Below are 26,927 nucleotides of genomic sequence, written 5' to 3'. Positions count from 1 at the left end.
AACAGTGTCTGGAAAAACTATTGTTGTTATTATTGTTATTATTCATATATATTAAACCTGAAAAAAGCAGGTGACACTTTATTACTAGATTCATAAGGAAAATTACACGGAAGGAAGAGCTAGGAACTGATCCTTAGTTTAAGAAAGGATTATAGGACCCAGGATCAATGGCTTCTCAAGTCTCTCTTAAACTCTTCCAAAAAATAGAAGAAGTGGAAACACTATAAATTCATATGCTGCGACCAGCCAACGACTTCACAAGGAAAAAAAATTATAGTCCAATATCCCTGACGAACAAAGATGCAAAAATCCTCAACAAAATATTATCAAACTGAATTTGACAGCATATTGAAAGGATCATACAAGCTGGGTATGGTGGCCCATGGCCTGTAATCCTAGCAGCTCAGGAGGCTGAGGCAAGAAGATTGGGAGTTCAAGATTAGCCTCAGCAAATTAGCAAGGCCTTGAGAAACTTAGGGAGACCCTGTCTCAAAATTAAAATGGCTGAGGTTGTGGCTCAGTGGGTAAATGCCCCTGGGTCCAATACCTAGTATGGGAAAAACAAAAAATAAAAACATACCCCATGTCTAAGTGGGACTCATCATTGTGAATAAACAGAATTTCAACATGTGAAAATCAACCATTGTAGTACACCACATTAACAGAAGGAAGAACAAAACCATATGATCATCTCAATTACAGTAGGGAAAAAAAGGACTTATCAAAGTTTAGTATCTTTTCATAATAAAAATTTTCAACAAGTTAATATAGAAAAAAACTGTCCATAGCACAGTAAAGCTTACATATGAAAAGAATCATATTTAACATTTTACTGTATGACAAAAAAAAAAAGCTTTTCCTCTAAGATCCAGAATAAGGTAAAAATGCCCACATTGTCACTTCAAGGTACTACTGTGAGTCCTAACCAGAAAATAGGGCAAAAAGAAAATTGAAAATATCAAAATTGTAAAGGTAAAGGTAAAAATACCTGTTTACAGTTGACATGATCATACATGTAGAAAACCCTGTAGATTCCACATAAGAGCTCTTAGTATTATTAAGTGAATCCAGTAAAGTTGCAGCATACAAAATACATAAAAAATAAGACACTTAGGGATAAATTTAATTAAGGGAACGAGAGACTTGTGCATTGAAAACTATAAAATATTTATGAAAAACTTAAGACAAAAACAAAAGGAAAGACATTCAATATTTATGAATTGAAAGAATACTGTAAAAATGTCCAGACTTGCCCAAGTGATCAGTGCAACCTCAATCAAAATTCAATGCATTTTTACAGAGATAGAAAAACAAATCCATCCTAAAATTCACAAAAGGCCTCAAATAGTCAAGCAATTTTAATAAAGAACTAAGCTAGAGGTATCATACTTCCTGACTTCAAATATAGTATAAAGTTACAAGAAAAAAACAGTATAGTAGTAGCATAAAACCAGACGTATAGACTAACAAAATAGTATACAGAGTACAAAATTTAATCCACATATATATGGTCAACTGGTCTTTGACCAAAGTGTCAAGAATACAAAACTGGGGAAACTACAGTCTCTTGAATAAATCTTGCTGGGAATACTGGATATCAATATAAAAAAATAAATTTAACCTTAACACTACACACACAAACATAAAATCAATTAAAAACTTAAATGTTAGACCTAGACCTATAAAACTCACAGAAGAAATCATAAAGTAAAAGCTTTATGACAGTGGTCTTGGCCATGATTTCTTAAATATGACCCTAAAAGAACAGGCAATAAAAGCAAAAATAGATAAGTGGGATTATATCCAAAAAAAAAAAAAGTCTACACAGCAATAAAACAGCAAAATGACATGGCAGTCTATGGACTGTGAACAAATCATTGAAAACCATATCTGACAAAGTATTAATATGCAAAATATAAAGAAACTCAAACAACGAAGAATAATGAACTAAATGAACTGAAAAAATGTACAAAGGACTTAAATAAATATTACTCCAAATAAGATATGCAAATGGATAACAGGTATATAAAAATGTTCTCAATGTCACTATCAAAGAAATGCCAATCAAAACCACAATGAGATATTACCTCATATCTGTTAGGATAGCTAATTTGAAAAATAAAAGTATTAGCAAGGATGTGGAGAAAGGGGAAGCCTCATAAATGGCTGTTAATAATATAAAGTGATTCAGTTATTATGGAAAACACTGTGACAGCTCCTCAGAAAATTAAAAATAGGATCTGGCTGCTATGTTCTGTTGAAAGCTAATGCCCAAGGTGATGGGTTGGGGATGTTAAGCCTTTGGGAGATGATTAGATCAGGAGGAGCATAAAGCCCTCATGAAAGGGATTAATGCTCTTATAAAAGAGGCCTGAGGAAGACCTACTTTCTTCCAGCATCATGATCTTGGACTGCCAATTCTCTGGAACCATAAAAAATAAATTTCCATTGTCTATAAGTCCCACTGTTTAATATCTTTTGTTATATCAGCTTGAAAGGTTTATGACCCCTGCAAGTTAACTTCAGGATATACATCCCAAAAAATTGAAACCAGCATCTCAAAGATATGGCATGCCTATGTTCAAGGCACCACCATTTACAATAGCTAAGTCATGAAAGCAACCTAAATGTCCATTGTTGGGGGAATCTTTAATGAAAATGTGGAATATACATACAACGAACTGTTATTCATTCAGCTTTTGTAAAGAAGGAAATGCCATCATTTGTAACAGTATGGACAGACTTGGAAACATTATGCTAAAATAAGCTGGAGAGCAGACAAACAGTACATGACCCTACTTGGCTGGTCAAAATGCTTATGTCCTCCCCAAATGCATGTTTTGTACTCCCCAAAATTATGGTATTAAGAAGTGGGTTTTTGGAAAAGTGATTAGGTCCTGAGGGTGAAGCCCTCATGAATGGAATTAATGCCCTAATAAGAGGCCCAAGGGAGCTCATTTGACCCTTCTACCAAATGAAGACACAATGAGAAGGCACCAGGGAGCCAGGAAACTGTCCCTCACCAGACATCAAATCTGCTGGTGCCTTGAACCTGGACTTTACAACAAACAGAATTGTGAGAAATACATTTTTGGTTAAAAGCCACCCAGTCTATGACATTTGTTATAGCAGAACTGGACTAAGAAACCACTTACTTGAGAAAACAAAAAGTCACTCTCATAGAAGCATAGAGTGGAATGGCTGAAGTGAAGGGGATGAGAAAATATTAAAGAGTCCCAGATTTCAATTTGCAAAATGAATAGAGATCAACAATACAACAGAGTGTCTATAGTTAATAATTCTACATTCTATAGCTAAAACCTTGCGAATAGTGTAGAACTTAAGTGTATTTATCACAAAACCCATACATAACTGAAGATGTGAAAGGGAACTTTTGGGGGGATCAATGAATTTGTTATTGGTTACAGTGATGGTTTCACAGGTATATACTTATTTTCTAACTCATCAAGGTATACACATTAAATATCTATCTATCTATCTATCTATCTATCTATCTATATATATAGTATGTCAATCATATTTTTATTGGTAGGTTTTGATTTTTGTTTTTAAAGAAAGAATCAGAGATGGGAGATAAAATTACCTATAAGTTATACTCATAATTCTTACATATCAAAGAATGATTTGTCTTTTTGGTTATAGTATATTTTAAAATTTCCATATATATCCTATAAATGTAGTTTAGTATAATCTATAGACTCAAGAATTAATTAATATCAGTTTGAATTTTAAGTTCATTCTCAACATATGAGCAAAATTTAAGTGAAAGGGACACCAGCTGAAGGTATCCACCTGCAGCTTCACATTGAAGTCACTGTCTTAGGCCATTTGGTTTTTGTTTGCAGTCACAATTCATACTTGCTATAGTAGCCATACTGAGCATTTAACACCGGCCTTCCATATATTTATCAGACCTCCAGAACATACTTCATTCAAGATTTTGGAAATGTTAATAGCTATGCAATTGATGTATTAGGCTATGTATGTATCTTAATGCTTTATGCAAGCTATTTTATTGTGGTTATATTTATTTTTGCTACTGGCATATTATAGAGGTTCATATTTTAAAATGTATATGATGTAAGTATACATATACAAATACAGAAATCCAAATTATCTGTTCACAATGAAACTACTCAACATAAGAGTTTTTAATTATATAACATTTCCACTATAAGTCAAATTTACTTAAATATTTTAACTTTTTTTTTTGTAAAAGAAATTACTTAAATTCCCAGTCATTTCAAAGACAATTTACTTTGCATGATACAGGGACTTCATGATGTATATTCTCTCATCCTGATCAATAGGAGTAATGATACTTTCCTTTATTTTAATAAATATTACAGAATAACAGCCGATCTCATGTGTGGGACTAACTATAGAAAGACAAGAGTAAAAGCCAGAAACAATAGGGACATTTAGCCTATGAGACATTGGTTGAAGGCACACCTGTCAGTAAATTGGTGAAAAATATTTGCAGATAAGACACCTCACCCTAACTGTGTTTAGGAAGTCTAGGTAAAGGGAAAGAAGAACAGAGGGCAACTCCTAAGGAAGTATTCTTGCCAACATAGCAACAAGATGGAATGAGGAAAAACATGAATTTGGAATATGTACCACATTTTTTTATTTTGTCATAAATATTTGTTTTATTTTAGTCATATTTGTTAAAATTTTACTCTGCTTTATATCTATTCTATCTATACCAATTAAATTATATAATCAATTATGTAAGAACTATGAAAGAATACTGATGTTTTTAAGTGAATGATTTGTATACAATGTTTTATACCTAATTTCTTTATGGAGAGTGAAATACATGCTCTTCTGGATATTTATATTTCTGAAATTTAAAAAAAATTTAAGATAAACAAATATATGCAAATTAGAGGTTTCTAGTTCTAAGGAGATTTAAAGAATCAAGATATATTTAATTATGAAGATGATATGAATGTAATTTTTAATACCATATTAAAACATTTATATGTAAGCTCTAATTTTGGAAGATATTTTAAACAAAAATTGTATAATTAGTTCAGGGAAAAAACAAGTTTTTACAAATAAAATGTAAATGATATTTATATATTACAACAGGGAATAGTGCCACTATACAATGTTTTGGAATTTATCCTCACCTATAACCAAAATTCAATAAAAGGTTGTAAAAATATATATATATTTTATTTATTGATATTTTTAAGGATTCTTACCTCTTGGTGTTTAGAATTTGTCATTAAAAGTGAAACACAATTTATACTTATAAAAATAAAATATGACTAATGTAATGGATAAAAATTATTCTGATTGCTCCATCCTCAAATTATGCCCATTTAATTTCTAAATAGAAACGTATTCTGTACTTTGTATTTGATCACAGAACCAAACCTTTAATGTTCTTTGTTAGCAGAATGAAAGAGCCCAACATTGGGTAATTTTCATCATCCTTATAGCCTCTCCCATGTGAAATATCAGAGATCAGTATAAAACTGCAAGCGTTTATCATTCCCATATCAATATCCAGAATAAAAGAGCAAATATACTATAACAATTTGCTATGCAATTAAACTCTTTCTTAAAAATGGAATATTTTTGCCATAAATTTTACTTCATTGATTCTGATGAGAAAGATAAAACCTTTCACATTTCAATCTTAAGAAAGGATGAAGAAACATTAGTGGTGATTTGACATGTACTTTTTTTTTCCATCATAGTTCTGTGAGGTAACAATTACCTTACTTTTCAATGAATAATACTTTCATCTTTGTTTTGTACATGTTTTTACTACAAGCTGCCTAAATAAACAAGAGTTCAAAGAACTAACAAAATATATTATAAGCACTTAAAATAGAAGAAAAATTACTTAAAAATTGAGGGATCCTCAGAGTAGCCTCACATTTAATAATGTAAACAAAAACAATAAGAAAAGAAGCTAGCTCCTTTAAAATACATTTATACATTTTTCATCATGTAAAATATTTTTCAGACAAGGACACTTATGTTTGTGTGTTGCCTTGACCACTTCCAGGAGGCTCCAAGCTAAGTGTGCCTCAAATATATCAAATAGGAATTTCTTGAGTTGTTTTTTTTTCACTATATTTACAACTTTTATTGTATCATGTGATAATAATATTTATATATTACAACAGGGAATGGTGCCACTCTACAATGTTTTGGAATTTATGCTCACCTATAATCAAAATAAAGATAAATAGTTTTATCTTTATTCTGTATATATTTTTATTATAAGCTGCCTCTGACCAATCTCAAAAATAGGTAACTGATAAAAATGCTATTTGAAAATTATTTATTATTCTGCATTAATAATCATTAATCCTACAATCCTTACTCATTCAAAATTTCTTTAAATTCTGTTTGTGATTTGTGAAGTTAAATCTGGGTGATAAAGGTAACTTCACCAAGAAAGTTCATTTGTCTTAGTTTTCTTAATTTTTTTAAAAGAAAGTAAAACTTTAATTGGTGATATTATGAGAATTAGCATTTTGTGCACAGCTCTCTGGCAGTAATTGTCTCAAAGTTTTCATATTATAATGTCTCTTATCTGTCTCCTTGTTTTGTAATCTCTGAGCTGAATGTTCATTTTATTAGACTTTATACCCTCTACCCAGCCCAGTGACTGAAAAAAGGAGAAAATTGTACACTAAACATCTGTTTTCCATCACAGAAAAAAATGAAATGCATAATTTCGTACAAACAGATTTCAATGATAAGATGGTTACCATATATGTGAATAATAATGCTAGGCACTGTGGCTCTCTCAGACTCAAGGTTAGTAGGTAAGTCCAGGGGTTACAGGACTAACTCCCAAAGCATTGAAGGGGTGATGAGCTGTTCTTGAACATGGAGTGATATTTTCCTTTTTGTGGAAGGCATGGAAAACCATCAGATGTATTAATAATAAATCAGTGCTAAATAATTTACAAATAATATTAAGAAAATTACATAAGCAATTTTGATTTCTTGAAATAGAAAAATAAATATTAGATGCCAAAATTGATTTTAGAATTACTCAAGCATTTGTTTTGCACAGGATTAACTAAAAACCATGAAGCATTTTAATTACTACTAACCCAGTTTAATGCCCTGGTCATACTAAAATTGTGAAATTATCTGACAGCCACCCTGTCCACACTATCCAGATGAATATACAAATGCCAACCACTTCAATGTTCAGCCCACTGTTCTACTTCACCTTGGAGATCTAGAGCAACTCATAGCAAGTTCACCACCTAGAACTCCCATAGCTTTACTCCTGTAATTATATTCAACCTATCCTTCTTTGTGGTCAACTCACTCAAGGTTTCCAGGCTCCTGTTGTTCCTTCTCACCCACCCACCCCAAGGTTGGAATAGATATTACAAAGGACATCCTGATAAAGCCTTAGAACACAGAATCCCTGCTTCAGTACTATATTTGCCACTTGTTAGCGGTGTGACCCCGGCAATAGGAGTGACCTAGCCATTTCTTTCTAAACCTTTCTAGGTCCTAGGCAGTGATGTAATTCCTACACACACAGAAATACATTTAATTACTTTGTTTTCTGTCTTATGATGCTTTCTTGTAACATAAAACCATTGTAAGGATTTTTTTTTTATTGTTGGTTGTTCAAAACATTACATAGTTCTTGATATATCATATTTCACATTTTGATTCAAGTGGTTTATGAACTCCCATTTTACCCCGTATACAGCTTGCAGAATCACATCAGTTACACTTCCATTGATTTACATATTGATATACTCATGTCTGTTGTATTCTGCTGCCTTTCCTATCCTCTACTATCCCCCCTCCCCTCCCCTCTCCTCCCCTCTTCTCTCTCTACCCCCACTACTGTAATTCATTCTTCCCCCTTGTATTATTTTTCCCTTTCCCCTCACTTCCTCTTAGAGCAGATTATGCTAAGCAAAGCTAGCCAAGCCCTAAAAAACAAATGCCAAATGTCTTCTTTGATATAAGGAGACTAACTAAGAACAGACTAGGGAAGAAGAGTACGAGAAGAAGACCATCATTAAACAAGGAGGAGAGGTGGGAGGGAAAGGGAGAGAGAAGGGAAATTGCATGGAAATGGAAGGAGACCCTCAGGGTTATACATTGTAAGGATTTAATGAGATAAGTTATTCAAGGTATTTACAATGTTTCTGGAACAATATAAAAATGTAATAAATGTTAACTATTATTATGTACTTCCTTTTGGTATGGAAACAAGACTTCTTTGAGGTCTTCTGCATCATTAAAATCAAATATCATGACATCCATTGTTATTATGTTTCATAGTTTATACCTTGTCCTTAGGTAGATTGTTAATAATTGATGACACATCCATGATTTACATTTCAGTATGTCCTACAACAGACTAATATAATTCTGCATGTTAAGAACATCATCCATAGTCCTTTAAATAAGAAATAGGACCAAAAATGAAGAAGAATGAGAAAAATGAGTATTCAGTGATGGGAAGAATATGACATGGAATAAATTTGCTAAAATGGTCATCAGAAAAATGGTGAAACCTTTTGGATATCATTAACAACTAACAATAAGCACTGATACTTCACAAAAAGCAGGAGGTCAATTTTGCTTTTTTACTCAACTATGTTAAGTGCTAGACACAAATTCTTACATTTTAAAGTTTAAAACTTGAATTATTTTTCTTTTTAAAGAATAGAACTTTATTTCACTGATACTCATTCCATATATATTCATAGGCAGTCTTCCAGTTTGGCTTCCTTTATTGAAATTCATTCAATGCATTTCTTCTAAGTTAGACACACATAAAGTTCTACACAACAAAACAATGCAAGAGATATATTTCTGCTTGCTTGAGCAATTATAATCATACCACATAAGAAAATTATGTAGCATATCTTACATTGATAGTCTACTGTGTAGGTTGAATTTCCATAGTGCATCATTCTGAAAAAGGCAATATCATATACTGGGAAAAAGACAAGTTTCCCCAACCTTGGACTTAGTGTACAGAATTGCCCAAGGGATTTACATGCATTGTATCTTTCAATCCTAAAATTAACCCAATGATATACATCAAAAGTAGAAAAGAACTACCTAAAGAACTATTTCCCCAGGTGGTAGAAATAAAAAGTAATATAGCAGAGATTTAAATTCCAAAGCTCTAGTTCTTGCTGATCTTTTATATTCTAAACTACTCACTTCCTTCATTCAATACACATTTATTGAGCATCTATCCAGGACTGGACACTTGTGAAGCAGGCAGACAAAGTCCCTGTTCTCTTGAATCTTATAAGGTAATGAGGTAGAAAGAGAGCAAATAAGTCAATTATGACACAATTTAAACGGAAATAATTTCTTAAATTGTATTGAAATAGAATTGATAAACAAAATGCCATGCAGATTTAATGTTATATTGTGATGAGTTTCAACATATGCCTACACCAGTGATGTCATCACCAGAATCAAGGTAATACACATATTCATCATCTCCAAAACTTTCTTTGGATCATTTTACATCTGTGTTTTGTTTCCTAGGAGTTTTTGTTTTCTTTTATGTAAGAACACCTATAATGATATCTATCATCTCGACATACTTTAAAGAGTACTATATAATGTTTAGCTAGAGATGCTTGTGTGACAGATCTCTAAAACTTACTCATCTTATACTACAAATTTTATATTCATTAAGCAACAATTCCTTATTCCCACCTCCTTCCAGCTTCACAGTTATATTCTCTGATTCTATGCATTTGACTATTTTTGATAATTCACATAAGTGGAATTATGCAGTATTGGCTTAGTTCACTGGCTTAGTTCACAGAGCATAATGTCCAGGTTCATCTGTGTTGTCACAGAAGGCATACATATTTTGAAGAAAAGCAAAGCAGGATGACAGCACAGAAAATTGTGAAAAGAGTATAATGTTTAAATGGTGTGACTAAAAAAAAATCCTCCTTAATGAGGTGACATTTGATCAGAAACCTGCATTTAGTACAGGGATAAATAGGGGTAGAATTTTCAAGGCAGAGGGAAAAGAAAGTTGAAAAGTATCTAACACTGTGAAGAATGTGGCATACTTGAGAAATGGCCAAAAGGATAGGGAAGTTAATATGGAAGAAAGTAGGAAAAAAATGAAAAGGTAGGAGAAGTACAATGGGCAGTAGCATATAAGGCCTTGTAAAGTCTATGTGCACATAGTAATCTGCTTTATTTGTTTATAGTTTGGGGATTAAAGCCAGGGCCATGCACAGACTAGGCAAGTGCTCTACCACTGAGAGTACTTTAGTTTTTTGTTTTTTTCTTTTTTTTTTTTTTTAATTTGAGATTAAGTCACACTAAGTTGCCCATATTGGACTCCTAATTGTGGTCCTCCTGTTACAGCCTCCCAACATAGGCAGGATCATGGGTGTGCACTACCTTTCCAAGTAGTAATATACTTTTAAAGAATAAAATATGATAGAAGTGATGTTGTGGAACTTTTAGACAAAGTTGTAATAGATATGTGGTTTCTTCCTTGCTCTCTTAAATCATGCATCTAGAGACAGTCAGGTGCCATGTCCTGAGGATACTGAACCAGACCTATGTAGAGGTCCATGTTGTGAGGAACTGAGGTCTTTGTCAATAATGATGTGAGGGAACCATCTTATAAGTACATGTTCCATCCCTATCAAACCTTCAAATGAGGGCAACTTCTTCAGAGATCAAAACCATGTATCCAAGCTTCTTCAAACTCCATATTTGCAAAATCTGTGAGATAATGTCATTTTAAGACATTATATTTGGAAGTAATTATTACATAATACAGAAATCTATCAGGATACAGAACTGTTTTTTCTTCTTCGTGTGATGCTAATCTTCTACATAATTTTAGCAGTTTTAATCTGATCTGTGGTATTTTTAGTTTGTCTCCCAGTACTGGGGATCAAATCCAGGGCTTTGCTCATGCTAGACAAGCACTCTACCACTGCCCCTGATTTGCATTATTAAGAGATTATTCTGAGAGTCCTGTACAGGAAGATCAGAGCAGCAATATGGGACCAGCTGTGAGGCTCCTGCACTAGAACCGGTGAGCTATACTTAAGGATAAAGTGGTGAAAGTGGAGGCCTAAAATGTGATTAGTTATTTTGAAGGTAGAGGTGGGCTGTAGATTGAATTGTAGGCTTAAAGCCAGGAATTAAAGATGACTATCAGGATTTTGACTTGAACAAATAAGTAAAGAATAGCAGCACTTAGAAATATGAAATAACTGGCAGGCGCAGGATGGAAAACCATGAGTTGTACTTTTGTTATATGTGGGTGGTATCTAAAAGTGCAGATGTAGGATAAGATGTTGGGTACATAATTCTTGAGCCCAAGGAAAAGGTTGAAGTTTGGCATATAAACTTTTGAGTCATCAGCACAAGATTGATGCTCAAATTCAAAGAAATAGATTGGAATGGAGAAAGAAGACTGCCGAAGATTGAGCCTAGTGATACCCTAATACAGACAAGTCAGAGCAGAAGAAGGATCCAGTAAATGAAATAACAAAGGACTTCCAGTAAAAGGCAAAGAAAACCATGAGAACATAGATAATAAAATTCGAAAGAATAAGAAAGAAAGAAACTGGCTTATCCTACAGAGTTTAGTTAAATGAAAACCATGCTTTGTCTATTGGACTTGACAAGGTGAAAGATGATGTTATTTTTATAGGAACAGTTTTAGCTGCTCTTTGGAGTGGATTTATGAGAGCATCGTGGGAGAAGATGAATAAAGAGCGACTATAAAGCTTCTCTCTACCTCAGTAGGGCTACTCTGTTTCACTGCCTTCCTGAACATTGTTCTAAATTCTCAACACTTACCTCTACTGCAGATCCTGATAACATTATCCCCTTGGAGCTACCCTCTGTTAAGATGAGCTAAGCTAAGCACACTTATAAGTTGATCTCATCCATTATCACAATTCATACTACCGTTCATCATTTCAGACAGTAAGTCTAAACTATCACCCTGGGTTTTATTTTCATATATTTACTCTCTCTGTCCCGTCTCAAATTTCCAAAACATATGAAACTCAGCATGGCTCACTACATTCTCCTTAACTCTAAAATCTCTTCTCTGCCTTCCCCTGCACTATAATCCTCAATCACCCAAGAACAACCAGGGAACCGTCTATCATTTAAACATCTGCTACTCCCTGGTCCTCACCATTCTACATATAGCAGCCAGGCAGCCTGCTGACTCTCTCTCTCTCTCTGGTGCTCCTCTCACACCCAGCTCTCCACTCCAGGTTCCCTGCCACTGCTGCAACTTACTTTGCCATTGTTTTCACAAATGTCAGGAGCCTTTCAGCAAGTATCCCTGAAGACACACGTGTAACATTTTCCATATCTAAGGTCTCTTCCTAAAACACAGATTTGAGCAATACAAAAACGCTTTTCTATTGGAATATGGTATTTGTACTATGTTTCTTCCCTGGCTATAATAAGCATTAAAATCTGTCAAATGAATGTCAGTACTTGATAAATACCTGCTTTACACTTCCCCAAAGCTAAATTTTTAATTTTTCTCCTGTCATTAAAAATTGATCAACTATTCCAGTATTAGTCTCTTGCTACCTTCTAGATTTGCACCTTTCCATCATGAAACAGGTGCATTTTATTGTATCTCACAAGTACTTTCAAAGTCCTTAGGCATTGGCTAATGATCTTTCCTCCTCCTTTTTTTTTTCCTTCTGACCAATGGAGCACCACTTTTCCTTTAAGCAGGACCATCTCAAATGCTCACATCACATGGTTACACCATCCAAGGCCTCCATCTGCACCCTGTCCTGTAAACACAGCACTTTTGTCACTTCGTAATGCTCTGTTTACAAGGGTTTTCCTCATTACTCTTTGACTTTCTTGAAGCCAAGGACCATGTCACACATGTTCAATTCCAGTACTCAATACAAAATGAGTGACTTGAATAAACCCAAAGTCAGGACTGCCCATCACTTTCAATAAGTTTTTCTAGAATAATGTCTTCATTTTTAATATAAAAACTTAATAAAATATATGTGGTTCTCAATACAATATTTTTTAGATTGCTGCATACATTAATACATTTTTTCCACAAAACACAGTACTACATTTTAAAATTCATTTTATTTAAAAAAATCAATATAACATTTCTATCACCTGGATTGTTTTTAATCTCATGTACATGTCTTAGAAAGCATAAAGAAAAGGGGAGGACAACCCACAGAGGTGATATGCATTCAGAGCACCTCTTTAATACAATCTATTTTGTCCCCCAAAAGCAATATTTTAAGCAAAAAAAAATCTCATATAAATCTTTTATGTATAAATTGATGTTTACATGTGAGTATGGTTATACTTTAGGAAACTGAAGGTTGTGAGTTGATAGGTAACAAATTATTTCACTTAAAATATTAAAAAATCTTTGAGAGGCTGGGTGTGATGGCAAACACCTGCAATTCCAGTAACTCAGGAAGCTGAGGCAGGAGGATCACATGTTCAAGGCTACTCTCAGCAACTTAGGGGGGGCCAAAGTAACTTAGCAAGAGCTTGTCTCAAAATAAATTATAAGAAGGGTTGGGGATGTGGCTCAGTGGTTAAGTGCCCCTGGGTTCAAACCCTGGTACCAAAAAAATAAAAACTCTCACAGAATTTATATTTAATATACTTGATATTAAAAATGAATCACTAATATTAAGTGAAGTAATCTAAAAACATGACTAAGGTATGTCTGATTTTTTCACATATATTCAATTATATTTATTGAAATAGTAAGACATCTATCCTATATGTGTGTAGAAAAAATAAAATACTGTCAAAGATTTCTTCGAAAATATAAACTACCTTAAAAAAATATCTTTAACAACACTTTAAAGTCAGCAACTCAAATTGTGTTGATTTGGTTCAAATTAAAAGACTTTTTTATAAACCTGCATTTACTGTGATTGTTACATAAAATAAAATTTATTCATCTTTTAGGATAAATTTTCAGAAAAGCTACACCCAGATGTGCTTGAATTTGTATTAATTTATTTTCAAGATGTTCAGACGTTTCATTACTTTAGGCATGACTTGTGTTTAAAATCAATCTTCCTGTATTGTACAAAGGTGAGCCATTATTCATTGAAAATAAAAGTTTCTAATATGTCAATAGCTGTTATTCAAGTAGAATTGAATATGACCTGATTCACATGCATCATGTTGTGTGGCACAATGTCTTCATCAAATGCTTCTGTCACTCAGCATGGTACAGAGGTGCTTTCTGTGTAAATCACTGGGAAGAAGATAGAGAATATTATCCTCAATATTTCATGTAAAATATTAGAAAAACCCTGAGAGGCCAGGTGGCTTGTGCATGCCTGAAATCTCAGCAAGTCATGAGGCTGAGGCAGGAAGATTGAAAGTTAAAGGCCAGCCTCAGCAACTTTAGTGGACTGTTAGCTGTCCAGGAACCATTCACTGCAATGAAACATTCGGGTTTTTTGTAGTTATTGTTTTTGCTCACACTACTCCTAATTTCCTAACTCTGTATTTTAAGAACTCAAACTAAGGTAAATTGAAAAAATTATTAAATATCCTCAAAGCATTTATGAATAGCTTAAATATAAATTGGAATCACATCTTTCTTAACTTCAATGTTTTAGTTTAATATAATGAATGCAAATAATATCCAAATATTACACCAGTATGTAGAAGGAATTAATGAGTTCTTTAAATATATACACATATATATGATTAAAGTATAGCTCTGTTTGTGTATATATATATTTATATATGTGTATGCATATATACATGTACACACACACACACACATACATACATACATATATATATAATTTCAGGAAGTAATTGCTTCACTGGAAATTGTCATTTTGTTACATTTAAGGTCTACCTGAAATATTACAAAGTTCTCTTTGCTTCAAGTACATAACATACCATTTTGTAAACTGATTCGAAACTTGAAAAAGGAAAAGTAGAAAAACAGTCATTATTTTGCAGACTATTCCAAAATGCATCCTAATTTTTATGTGCCCCAAAATTTAAATGGACTTCATGTAAAATGAAGAACCATCTCTTATCTTGTTAGGTGGTTTGAAAATTAGACATATTTTAGGAGCTCAGTGGTTGTGCTGCTTTTCATTTGGGAGGAAAATTTATCAACACTTTCTTCTCCTTTGACTTCATCATCTTTACCCAATTCAAGAAAAAAGCTCCTCTAATAGGTGAATTTTCTGGGCAGATTCCTAGGCATGGATTATTCACACAATAGCTACATGATTAACATTTTGAGGAACTGTCAAGTTGTTTTCCAAAGTAACTATATCTTTTTTATAGCTATGGTGAAGGATCTGATTTCTCTTTATTCTATTCAACACTTATTATTGTTTTTCTGTGTTTATTTTAGTTATCCCAGTATGTGTGTGAAGTAGTGTCTCCTAGAGGACTTTATTTATTTATTTATTGGTACCAGAGGTTGAACTCAGATCAGTCAACCATGAGCCACATACTCAGCCCAATTTTGAATTTCATTTAGAAACAGTGTCTCATTGAGTTGGTTAGTACTCGCTTTTGCTGAGGCTGGCTTTGAAATCTGAGCCTTCCTGTCTCAGCCTTCAGCTGTGCTGGGATTAAAAGCATGCACCACCATGCCTGGCTGAGGACTTGATTTTGATTCCTTTTAATAACTAATGGTGTTGAACATAATTGCATGTGATAGTTACTAAATGTGTATACTTTCTATCAAAAACTACTATTCAAAGCCATATTCTACTTGTAATTCGATTATTTTTAAACATTACATCACAAAAGCTCTTTACATTTCTAGATACAAGTTCTTTATGTGACAAATAATTTGTAAATAATGTATCCTATTTTGCATGTTGTCTTTTTTTATTTCTTTGGATCTTCTGTACCTTAAAATTTTTAGTTTTGATGAATCCTATTTATTAAGATTCTTCTTTTCTGTGCTTGACTTTTATGAAACATACAAGAAGTCACTGCCTAATCCATAGTCACAAAGACTTATTCCCATCTTTTTTCTAAGAGATTTAAAATTTCAACTCTTGTATTTTTTTCTTTTTAAAAATACATACACAGACAGAATTTCTTTATTTTGTTTATTTTTATGTGGTGTTAAGGATCAAAATTTCATTCTTTGATTCATATTGGATTAACTGGTAACATATGCTTCTATATAGAAATCCAGCTTCATTCCTTTGCATGCATATCAGGCTGTCCTCTCATGATTTGCTAAAATGACTATTTTGTGATATTGTATGGTCTGGGTACTGTTGTTAAAAAAAATCTCAGAGACTAAATATAATGAGTTCTGGCACAGATTGGGAGAAAAGGGAATTCTCATACATTATTAGTGGGAATTCAACTTAGTGTAGCTATTAAGAAAAACAATATAGAGGGTCCTCAAACTTAAAAACAGATAATTTCACATAATCCAACAATCCTACTAGTGAACATATAAACAAAAGAAAATGAATTCGGTTAACCTGAAGACCATATGCACTCTGAAATTCATGATGGCACTACTCATAATAGCCAAGAAATGGAAAGAACCTGAGTGTCCACCAACTGGTAAAGAGATAAAGATGTGGTACATGTATACAATGCAAGACTATTTAGCATTAAAAAATAATGAAATTTTGTCATTTGTAGCAATATGAGTAGAACTGGAGATCACTACATTAAATTAATCAGCTACATAAAGATAACTGCCACATGGTATCATGGAGTGACATACGGGAGGTTAAAGAAGTTGGTATCACAGAAGTTGAGACTAGAATGGTGGTTACCAGAGGCTGAAGAGAGTCAGAGGCATGGGAAATGTGGATAAATAGGAACTGAGTTACACAGGAGCAAGAAGTTCCAGTGTACTATTGAATAGTAGGGTGACCATAGATTAAAAAAATAATGTAGTGTACACTTTAAAAAGCCAGAAGAAATGAATTTGAAAGTTTTCATCATAAAGAAATGCTAAACGATTGACAAGATAAATATGCATTACCTTAATTCAAACATTGTACAACAAATACATGTTCTATAATGTCCTGTTGACCCACTAATACATTTTTTAACTTTTTAAGGTGGATATCTCACTATGTTGCTCATGCTGGTCCAAAACTCCTGGGATCAAGCAACCCTCCCTGCAACCCCAATCTTCTCGAGACTTGTGCAAATATCCTTGAAAGAAGAAAAGCATTTGATTTTTTTTTTTTAAAAAATCAATTGACATTAAAATCTAAAGTCTATTTCTGGGCTTTTGTGTCTGTTCCATTGATTTATATGAATACCTCATATTACTGCAGTTTTGTAGTGATTTTCAAATCAGAAAGTATGAGTATTCCAAATTTGTTCATATTTTTCACAATTGTTTTAACTATTTTAGGTCTCTTGCATTTCACTCTAAACTTTAGACTACCTTAGTAGTTTATGTAAGAAAGCAGCTAGAATTTTGATAGGATTGCACTGAATCTATAATAAAGAAAACTGCCATATTAATAATATTTAGATTTTTAAACCATGAACATGGGATGCATTTCCATTTATTTAGGTCTTTTTAATAACTTTCAACAAGATTTTATAATTTTCAGCACACAGTGCTGCATTTATTCTTTTAAATTTAATTTCAGATATTTTTTGTTTCTGATGTCATTATGTTGCCTCTCAGCTTTTTGGCTAAGATCGAGTATAGCACATGAATCTATTTAATTTCATTTTCCAATACTTTCTTATTTATGTGAATAAACAGAATCAATTTTGTATAATCTTATATTCTATAATTTTGCTGAACTTACTTATTATTCTAATATAATGTGAATTTTCAGGGTTTTTATATCAATTACATGTTGACATCTGCATTCTCTTAACAATCCATCTTCCTTGTTTGTTATCACAATTTTTTTTTTTTGGAAGTGAAAATATCATCAGATTTTCCCCTAAATCAGCAAAGATTTTTTTAATAACATAAATTCAAGCTGTAAGGAATACCTAAATAAGAAATTTCTTAGTCATCAAACAAGAGTTCTACCTTAGATAAAAGCACTTGTTAAAAAACACAGCTTAATATTTTTCTTATGCTAGTAGAATTGAAACTAATATTGTGAAATAATGATGGAATTCTAAGAATTTTTTGACAGAAAGGATAAATAAAAGGCACTTGGGCACTGGACATTAAATAAATTTTCATTAAACGAATATGAAGTTGAATGATGTATATAAAAATACCTAAGTGAGAGGGGCATGGTGGAACACACCTATAATCCCAGCAACTTGGGAGGCTGAGGCAAGAAAATCATTAATTCACGTCCAGTCTGGGCAAGATCTTATCTTAAAATGAAACATAAAAGTGTTGGGGGTATAGCTCAGAGGTAGAGCACTTTCTTAGCATGTGCCAGGCCCTGGATTCAATCCCCAGCACTGAACATACAAAGAAACAAATAAATAAAGTGTGCAAAACCTAACAATGAAAACCAGTGCATTTACTCCAAAAGATAGGTGTCAATGTGGAGAAGATAGCTTTGGCTTGCACTGGACAGCAAAAGTGCAGAGCCCAATTTCATGTGGATAAATGGGGAGGAGGAGGAGTAGAAGAAGACTAAACATTAGAAATGACTTTTTAAAATCATAAATTAATAAAATGGAAGCACTATTTTGTAAGTTGTTGAGCTGTCTGTATCTAAAATATTAAAACAGGCAAAATAAATATTTGTCACAGAAAATGATTTTTCCATCAGGGTTAGATAAGTGGGCCTGTGACCTTAGAGTTTCCTTTGGGATCTATAACATAAAAGAGTTCCATTCACTAATAAAAAGTGAATACTGGTTTTAAAAAACATCATTTGGAAACCATGATTATACTAAGTCCTAGCATTTGTGGAATCTGACGTACAAGTGTATACAGAAACTCCTCTACCATAAATTTAAATACTTAGTGATAAACCAAGTTGACAAACTGTTAAATGATTTTAATTCTTCTACCATGAAAAGCTTACCTTCCTAAATATTATTGGCATTTATATTAATTGCTTCCTGATAAGTGTGTACATCCATTTAGTGAACATTCTGATGCAATTTTGATCTCTAGAACTCCCTCAAGTTCTGTGCTAGAACAGAATGATATGGGAAGACTTAAGATTTAGTCCGGGCTCTATGTAGTACTGCAAGAGACCATGCACGTATTTGTGAAGACATTTATTTCACATGACCAGCCTCCATGCACAGAGCTATGTCTTAGAATTTTTAGGCCTGTATGTTCACTCCCATTTTATGGTCTACCTTATGGAAGATGAATATCCATACCACATTGCCAAGCTTCACTCATGTAGCTCCTTCACATATCTACTCCTAGGAACCCTTCAGACCTATATGTGAGGTCTACTCTCAGGAAGATGAACTTGAGGATTTGGTTTAAGCAGGCTCTGGAAGAGGCCTAGTGCCAAATGAGCAGGGACTTGGGTGTTTCAGTGATCAGAAAGTGTCCCAAAAAATACCAAGGAGTGCACTGTGTCTATATTTGGCATGACTTGGCCCTAAGGGGCTCCTTGCATCATGTTAAGGATACATCCAGATGAGATCATAAGGAGCTCAGGGAAGGCACTTCTGGCCCAGGTCTAAAAAGGACGACTTAAGTTTTAATCTTATGAGAGATTTAAAAAAAAAAAAAAAAGACTCAAAAACATGAAAATTTCCCAACAAAAGTGAGATATTCAGTTATAAATAGATTTGTCATAGAGAGGTAATTTCAAGTCCCCTTGGATATGTAAACAGATTTAAGTCATATATTGTCCTCTAAAATTCTGTCACAATCTGAGGCAAATGTGATAAAGATATGTACTATAATACCAAGTTAAAACTTGCAAACTCAATTTTGAACATAGATCAAACAGTATTTCTGAAAAGCTGTATTTTGCTGAAGAAAACCTGTGGTTACAATCAAATCAGCATGAATTCTAACTGGTATCATATACAATACATCACAAGTGATCTACAGAAAGTGTTCTTTAAGATTACTCTAAGAACACTGCTTCTGAGGATAACAGGTCCTAAAGGAGTTTACCCTACTGTAAGATGTGTATTTGTCAATTCAAGTGTTTATCACACCAAGCATTAAAAATGAGCTTTCTTGAGCCCAGTGTTTCAGACTAATAAACATGAAAGCCTCTACTGTGTCTCAGAGAAACAAAGCCCATGAATTTATAAATACAGATTTTAGAGGAGGGCTAAGAATTCTAATGCTTACATAAACAGATAAAAGAAGCTTATATAAAAACAGCATAGAAAAGGTATACTTAAAATGTGACAGATGTGGCAGACATTTGAAAGACATCTTCAAAGTTATAAGAAAGGGTTATGAATTTTTAAACATGCTTAGAACAATAATGTATAGTTCATATTAAAATGCTCAAAATACTTTAAGGCATCACATCAATGAAATCTAGCCAATATTTAAATAATAGAAAACAATGAGCTACTAATTGGGAAATAATTATGCTTCCAACAAAACTAAGGTAACTTGCCAGTTCAAGCCTACACTTTTGCTTTGGACAAATTGATTAGAAATACAAAATATTCTTTCCCATGGACCTAAAACACTAGTAACTATTATAAAGTCATTTGTACATAATGCCTTAAGCCAATAGGGAGAGGAAAACATTTTTATTAAAAATATCTAAGTTTTGTCATGTCAATGTTTACACATTTTGAAGTTAGGCACTTTCATAAAATTCTTAAACTTCGTAAATTTTTAAGGCCTGTGTAATTTATTTTCTAAATTTCTAAAATATTTTCTTATGGATATCTAAAAGCTATCTTTAAATAGCATTTAGGGTCAAAAGTAATAATATTAAATATACATGCAATAAATATTTGTTTTTTAATATGTAGTTTTCTAGCTTTAAGAATAATCTTAATGAGAAACTAGAACTAGATAAATGGCTTGTTTTTATCATTATACATTGTAAAGTAGGATAAATATTGTAGATTTTAACAGAAAATAATATTTAAAAAACATTATACCATTTCTTAAATGTGCATAATCAGTAAATAGTAATCTTTCCCTTAATTTTTTTTTCTTTTGCAGTACTCAGGATTGAACCAAGGTGGGGGCAGGGGGGAGGTTTACCACTGAGCTACATGCACAGTTCTTTTTTTTATTTGTTTGTTTGTTTATTTATTTATTTTGATACAGTGTCTCCTTAAATTGCTGAGGCTGACCTTGAACTTTCAATCCTCCAGTTTTAGCCAAGTCCCTGGGTTTACAAGAGTATGTACCATGCCCAACTACCCTTAATTACTTGGGATGTGTTCTTACAACTCTCACATCAATTATGACTAAATAACATTACAAATCATTGGTTTTTGGTAACCCCAAAACACAAAAACTTTATAACACTCATGGTCTCTTTTCTATCTTTATAAATAAATTATATACACATATATATGTGTATATGTGTATGTACATACATAAATATGTGTGTGTATTTGTGTGTGTATGTACATATATGAACAAAATGAATGAAGACATTGTTAAATTTCCCAATGTCCCTTTAAAAATTTTTCAGTATCTCCAGGCATACTTACTAGATACATTTAAGTATAGTCAAGAAATACTATGCTATATAATATCAAGAAAGACTGAGAGAGAAATAGTGAGGAAGGAAGGAAGAGGAGGAAGAGGAAAAGGGTGGTAGGAGAAGGAGAGAGGGAGGAAGGAGAGATAATTTTCCCCTTCCTGACTGGTTGTTCAAGGTGATTGGAGCACACCAGTGAATAAAACAGAATAATCTTTGGCCTTGATGAGCTAATTTCCATGCGGTACTATCCCTAGCCCCAAAATATGTTTTATAAAAGAAAAACTGAAGTAGTTCCTTATAATAGTCTCTCTGGGTAAGGTAAATATCAGTCTATTAATCACATGAATCAATATGAAATTATGATCCTTACAAGTACCACTAAAGAAAACTATGTGTTTCTACAAGAGCTTGCAACAGAATAAATCTAGTCTATGATTACAGGGGTGGGCGGACTGCCTCAAGGGATACTTGATCTGAGAAATGAGGGATGAGATTCTCTGTGAATAGAGTGCAACAATCCATGTCACACATTCACATGGCAGAACATGTCATACTGCCACTATAAAGTATGACCATCATAGAACATTGCATTTTACATTGTTTTTTTTTTTTTTGCCTGTCTCCCGTTAAGATAAGACTGAGAATTGTGTTCTCTCTTTATTTACTTATGTAACTTCATCACTTGGAATTGCTCAGTATCTGGTATAGGATAAATTACATGAACTTGGAGCAGAGGGAGTACAGGGAAGCCAGTGCGAGATGAAGAATGGAGATGTAGCAGGGAACAGACCTTGCAGGTATTTACAGTCCTTGTTAAAGAGTTTTGTCTTTGTCTTCATGACAACAGGAAGTCAGACAAATCTTTTAAGAATTCCCATGAGCATACTTATCCAAGCATAATGAAATACTTGTGAAGACAGCTGGGAGTACAGGAATGATATGGATAAAAAAAAGACACTGAAGTGGTTCAGGTGAAAGAGCTGCTAATAATGTTTGGATTAGAGTGGTAATGGAAGGAAGGAAAAGAATTTGACATCTTTTGAGAATATAAATTTGTGAAAAATCAAGAAACAGAATGGGGATATGGGGAGGAAAGAGGGATGCATATTAATGCTTAGTTTTTCATTTGCCACATTGGTGGTTGTGTAATTCACTCAGAATGGAAACACTGGTAGGTTGAGTACATATATGTGAGGGTGGGGGAAAAGTCAGGAGAAGGACCAGGAGACTGTGTGAGACATACTGAGTTTCAGCTGTCAGAAACATCTACATAAGGCTATTCAAATGCATATCTGAGTTCAGAAGAAGTAGGCTATGGCTAGATCACAAAAGGCTTTATATCAAATATAAGTTTAAGAAAAAATATTGCAAGTAAGATTATTTTTTTTCATTTTTTATTGGTGCATTAGAATTGTACATATTGATGGGATTTGTTGTTACAAATTCGTTTGTGTACATGATATAATTTAGCCAATATTGCTCCCCAGCATTTCTTCTCTCTCTCTCCCTGCCTCCTAACCCTTGATTCCTTTCTTCTACTGTTCTCCCTTTGAATTTTAGAGATGCATCCCCACTTTTATTTTTATTTTTCTTCTCTGGCTTTGACATATGAGAGAAAACATAGGGCCCTTAAACTTCTGAATTTGACTTATTTCACTTAACATGTTGGATTCTAGTTCCATCTATTTTCCTGCAAATGCCATAATTTCATTTTTGTTTATGGTTGAATAAAACTTCACTGTGTATACACACCACATTTTCTGTATCCATTCATAAGGCACTTCTTATACACCAAGCAATATATCACTGGAATCTTACAAAGGATGAAATAATGTCAAAGGTCAGTTTGGCATATATAGTAGTGTTTCACCATCAAAACAAAGGCTTTGTGTTTCTTAGCAAAGAACTTATGCATGAAATCTTTGGAAAGTAGTATTATGGAATGAGGTGAGTATGGATACTACTGGGATGCTAGATGGCATTTGTTTCTGCAGATCTTGTGAGCAAAGGCACTGACTTGCTTTTTCAATAAGGTATCAAAGATGTTTATACAGGTACAGCCTCAGTGACAAAAAGAGTGTTTCCCTTTGGAGACAAGGAATGATCTGTTTATTAATCAATGAAGAAAACATCTCCTTTTCGGGCATATCACCCATTGAAAAAAATCCAGATTCCCTAACCTTAGAATTCTCCTAAAATAACCTATAACATGTGTAGTCATCATCTGGCCCTTTTAACATTACCCTGTGGTAAGTTGGATTCAAGATATCAAAACCAATCCTGATACTTTGAATAGTGCTATAAGCAATCATTTCTGATCCAGGAGCTTTATGTCTTCTTCTGCCAGTATCCATAAAAATGTGTCAGATTACTTGTTAGAATACAACCTGAACTTGTTAGGGTTATATCTCAGTGATTTACAGTTCTTGATAGTATTATGGCCAAAAGACAGAAATATCTGAATCGAGTTTTATTCCACCTGCTGTGTCTTACCTTTATATCCACAAATTCATAAGATGAAAGGACAAAACAAAGTTAGGTCCCCCTTAATTATTAGTTGTATCTCATATTGTTTTATTCAGCTTTTTGCTGCTGTGACTAGAAGACCTGACCAGAACAGTTTCAGAGGAAGAAGAGTTTATTTGATAGGTCACAGTTTCAGTGGTCTCAGTCCACAAAAGGCGGGTTCCATCCTTGGGTCTTGAGGTGAGGAAAAACATCATAGTGGAAGAATATGGTGGAGGGAAGTGATTCACATGATAATCAGAAGCAGAGAGAGACTCCACTCACCAGATACCAAATATATACCTCAAAGGCACACCTCCATGAACTCACCTCCTCCAACCACACCCTACATGCCTTCAGTTCCCTCTTAGTTAATCCCATCAGGGCATTAATTCACCGATTGGGTTAAGACTCTTATAACCAAATCATTTCTCCTCTAAACCTTCTTGCATCATCTTTTGGGGGACACCTCACATCCAAACCATAACATTTATTCACATAATAACAGCACTCTCCTGGACTAGGAAAGAATCACTTCCCCACATGACAAGTACAGATATAACTTCTGGACAAAGGTGCAGAAACAGAAGGGCTATTATCCTTTGTGCATTAATAAGAAACAGGTAGAGATGAATAATGATGGGAAAATTGATTTAAAGACAAAGCACACAGAATAAGGCAGGTTTTCATTGTTAACAACTTTTCTCCTCATACCATACCTCAAATAAAATCAGCTTTTCCTAACCAAAGAACATAGGGAATGGTAGACAGGTAGTGTCCAGGATTACACCACAGTGACTATCATGGATTAATGAATAGATTTTGAATGATTACTGTGATAGGAAATGCAAAAGAAAGAACACTTTGGTGGGGGTGGAAAGAGTAATTTCATTTAGGGACTCTTGAGTTAGTTATAATAATTGAACATACAGCTGAAGATCTGTAATAAGTCAGGAAGCCAGAACAGGAATCAAGAAAAAGGAGAGATTTGAGAGAGAACACAAATAAGTGAACATCCAAAAAGCATGGCAAAATAGAAAAGAGTCTATAGCAGAAAACTGGGCAATGGTGACTTAATTATTAAATAATAATAATAATTAAAAAGATGAGATGTACACTTAGTCAAGGAAAATTAGAAAAAATTATCAGAGAAAGTAGCATCTTGGAAGCCAGAAGATAGACTTCAAAAGGAGTTGCAGTGTGATCAAAGAAAGAAGACAGAGATCACTTAATGACTTTTAGATCAGCTAGAAAAGGCTCAGTGATGAAGACAGCAAGTAACTGAAGCAGGTTAGACAGTGAAAGAATATTGATAGAGAAGAGTTGTCAGAATCTAACATGCTTTGTGGCGAATAACAGCATGGTTTACACATTGGAAATAATCATCCATTAGTACATCTTAAGATTTTTTTAGGAGACTGCAGAATCCATATATCATGGAGACCCAAATTAAAAGTAAATCCTTTAAAATTAGCACCTTATTTCTTAAAATTATGGAAAAAAATCACTTTCCAGCTTAAAACTTTATGCACCAACATGTCATAATACATCTAGCAAATGCTCAAATTCTCCACAATATTCTTTGGTAAAAAGAAACTCAGACAAATGTGTATTGATTGAATCATGTATTGACTGTAAATGGAAGACATTCTCAGATGCTTTGTTATCAATAGAAAACATTTGTGCTTAAAGAATTCTAAGCACCGATATTATGCTGAGTCCTATTTCTTGCCAAACATTACCATATATTTCATTATTCATTGATTTGCTTAAATATTTAACTACCTTCAGTAAAATGGAAAAAAAAACGATGAATCTGGATATTTCTGATAAATATGCAAATAAATTAATAAGAATTTCAAATCAGGAATATTTTTGCTAACATCTACATAATTAATTACTGTTTTTTTAGTAATTCTCACTACCTCATGATTATTTATCTCTGTTTTCCTATCCAAAAATCTCTAGTTTGTTTCACTACATGTCACACAATGTGCAGCAATTTAGACTCTTACCTGGAAAGTATATGAGAATAAGAATTAAGGGCAGAATTGAAAGAATATTCTTTCTTAGTGCTTGAGAAGTAGGAAAAGATTTGACTAACATCCTGGTTGAAATTTTAATCCTATAATTAATTTGCAAGAATACTCTTATCCTATTCCTTCAACTTACAGGTGCATGTACACACACACACACACACACACACACACACACACATCCACAAATACACCCCACTGAGTAATGTATGAAAGAAGCAATGGACTTTAATCTTGTAGGACTTTAATCTTCAAGCCTTAAGTACTCATCCAGGCTGTGCCACTTCCTCTCTATGAGTTATTCAAAAAAGAAACTTGTTTAACATCTAAATCTGTAAACTATAAAACAGAATCATGCCTATATTATGAGAAACAAATGAAAAAAGGATTTAAGCACCCTGTAATCCATAAAGCATAATATAAAAATCAGAATGGCACATATGTACATATATAAACACAGACATTAATATCATCAAAATTATTTCTATTAAAGGGTTTGATTTACTATCCAGAGATATAGTCTAGTATGTGTTGAGAATGTCTATTTTAATAAAAATCTCCAAAGCCAAAGTGCATTATGTGTTTAACAAGATTCTTGGCTCTACCAGTTTAAGCTTAGGAACTGGGAAAAAAATAGAACCCATTATATTTACATTATAAAACTGGATATCTATTTCACCCTGAAGGTGAGTGTGCAAAACTCTACCAATTCATCTTATAAACCGCCCAAAGCTATGTAAATTTTAAACTTAAAAACAGCTCTACAACAAATAAAGGATGCACATGATAAAAA

At 33.2% G+C, this 26,927-nt stretch overlaps 1 protein-coding gene and 1 long non-coding RNA gene across 21 annotated transcripts in view; one reads left to right on the top strand and one right to left on the bottom strand.

The window, feature by feature from the left end:
• The window catches only part of Khdrbs2 (KH RNA binding domain containing, signal transduction associated 2), a 586,688-nt gene that overhangs the window by 496,232 nt on the left and 63,529 nt on the right, over nucleotides 1–26,927 (bottom strand). The window lies entirely within an intron of this gene.
• LOC144365885 (uncharacterized) lies at nucleotides 10,952–17,277 on the top strand. Its single transcript, XR_013424615.1, has 2 exons — nucleotides 10,952–11,077; nucleotides 17,106–17,277. It is a non-coding gene; the product is annotated as an uncharacterized LOC144365885 (long non-coding RNA).

This window comes from Ictidomys tridecemlineatus, chromosome 8 (genome assembly GCF_052094955.1).
Source record: "Ictidomys tridecemlineatus isolate mIctTri1 chromosome 8, mIctTri1.hap1, whole genome shotgun sequence".
NCBI lineage: Eukaryota > Metazoa > Chordata > Mammalia > Rodentia > Sciuridae > Ictidomys > Ictidomys tridecemlineatus.
Note: the sequence above shows the minus strand (reverse complement) of the source record. Positions and strands in the feature narration are given on the sequence as shown.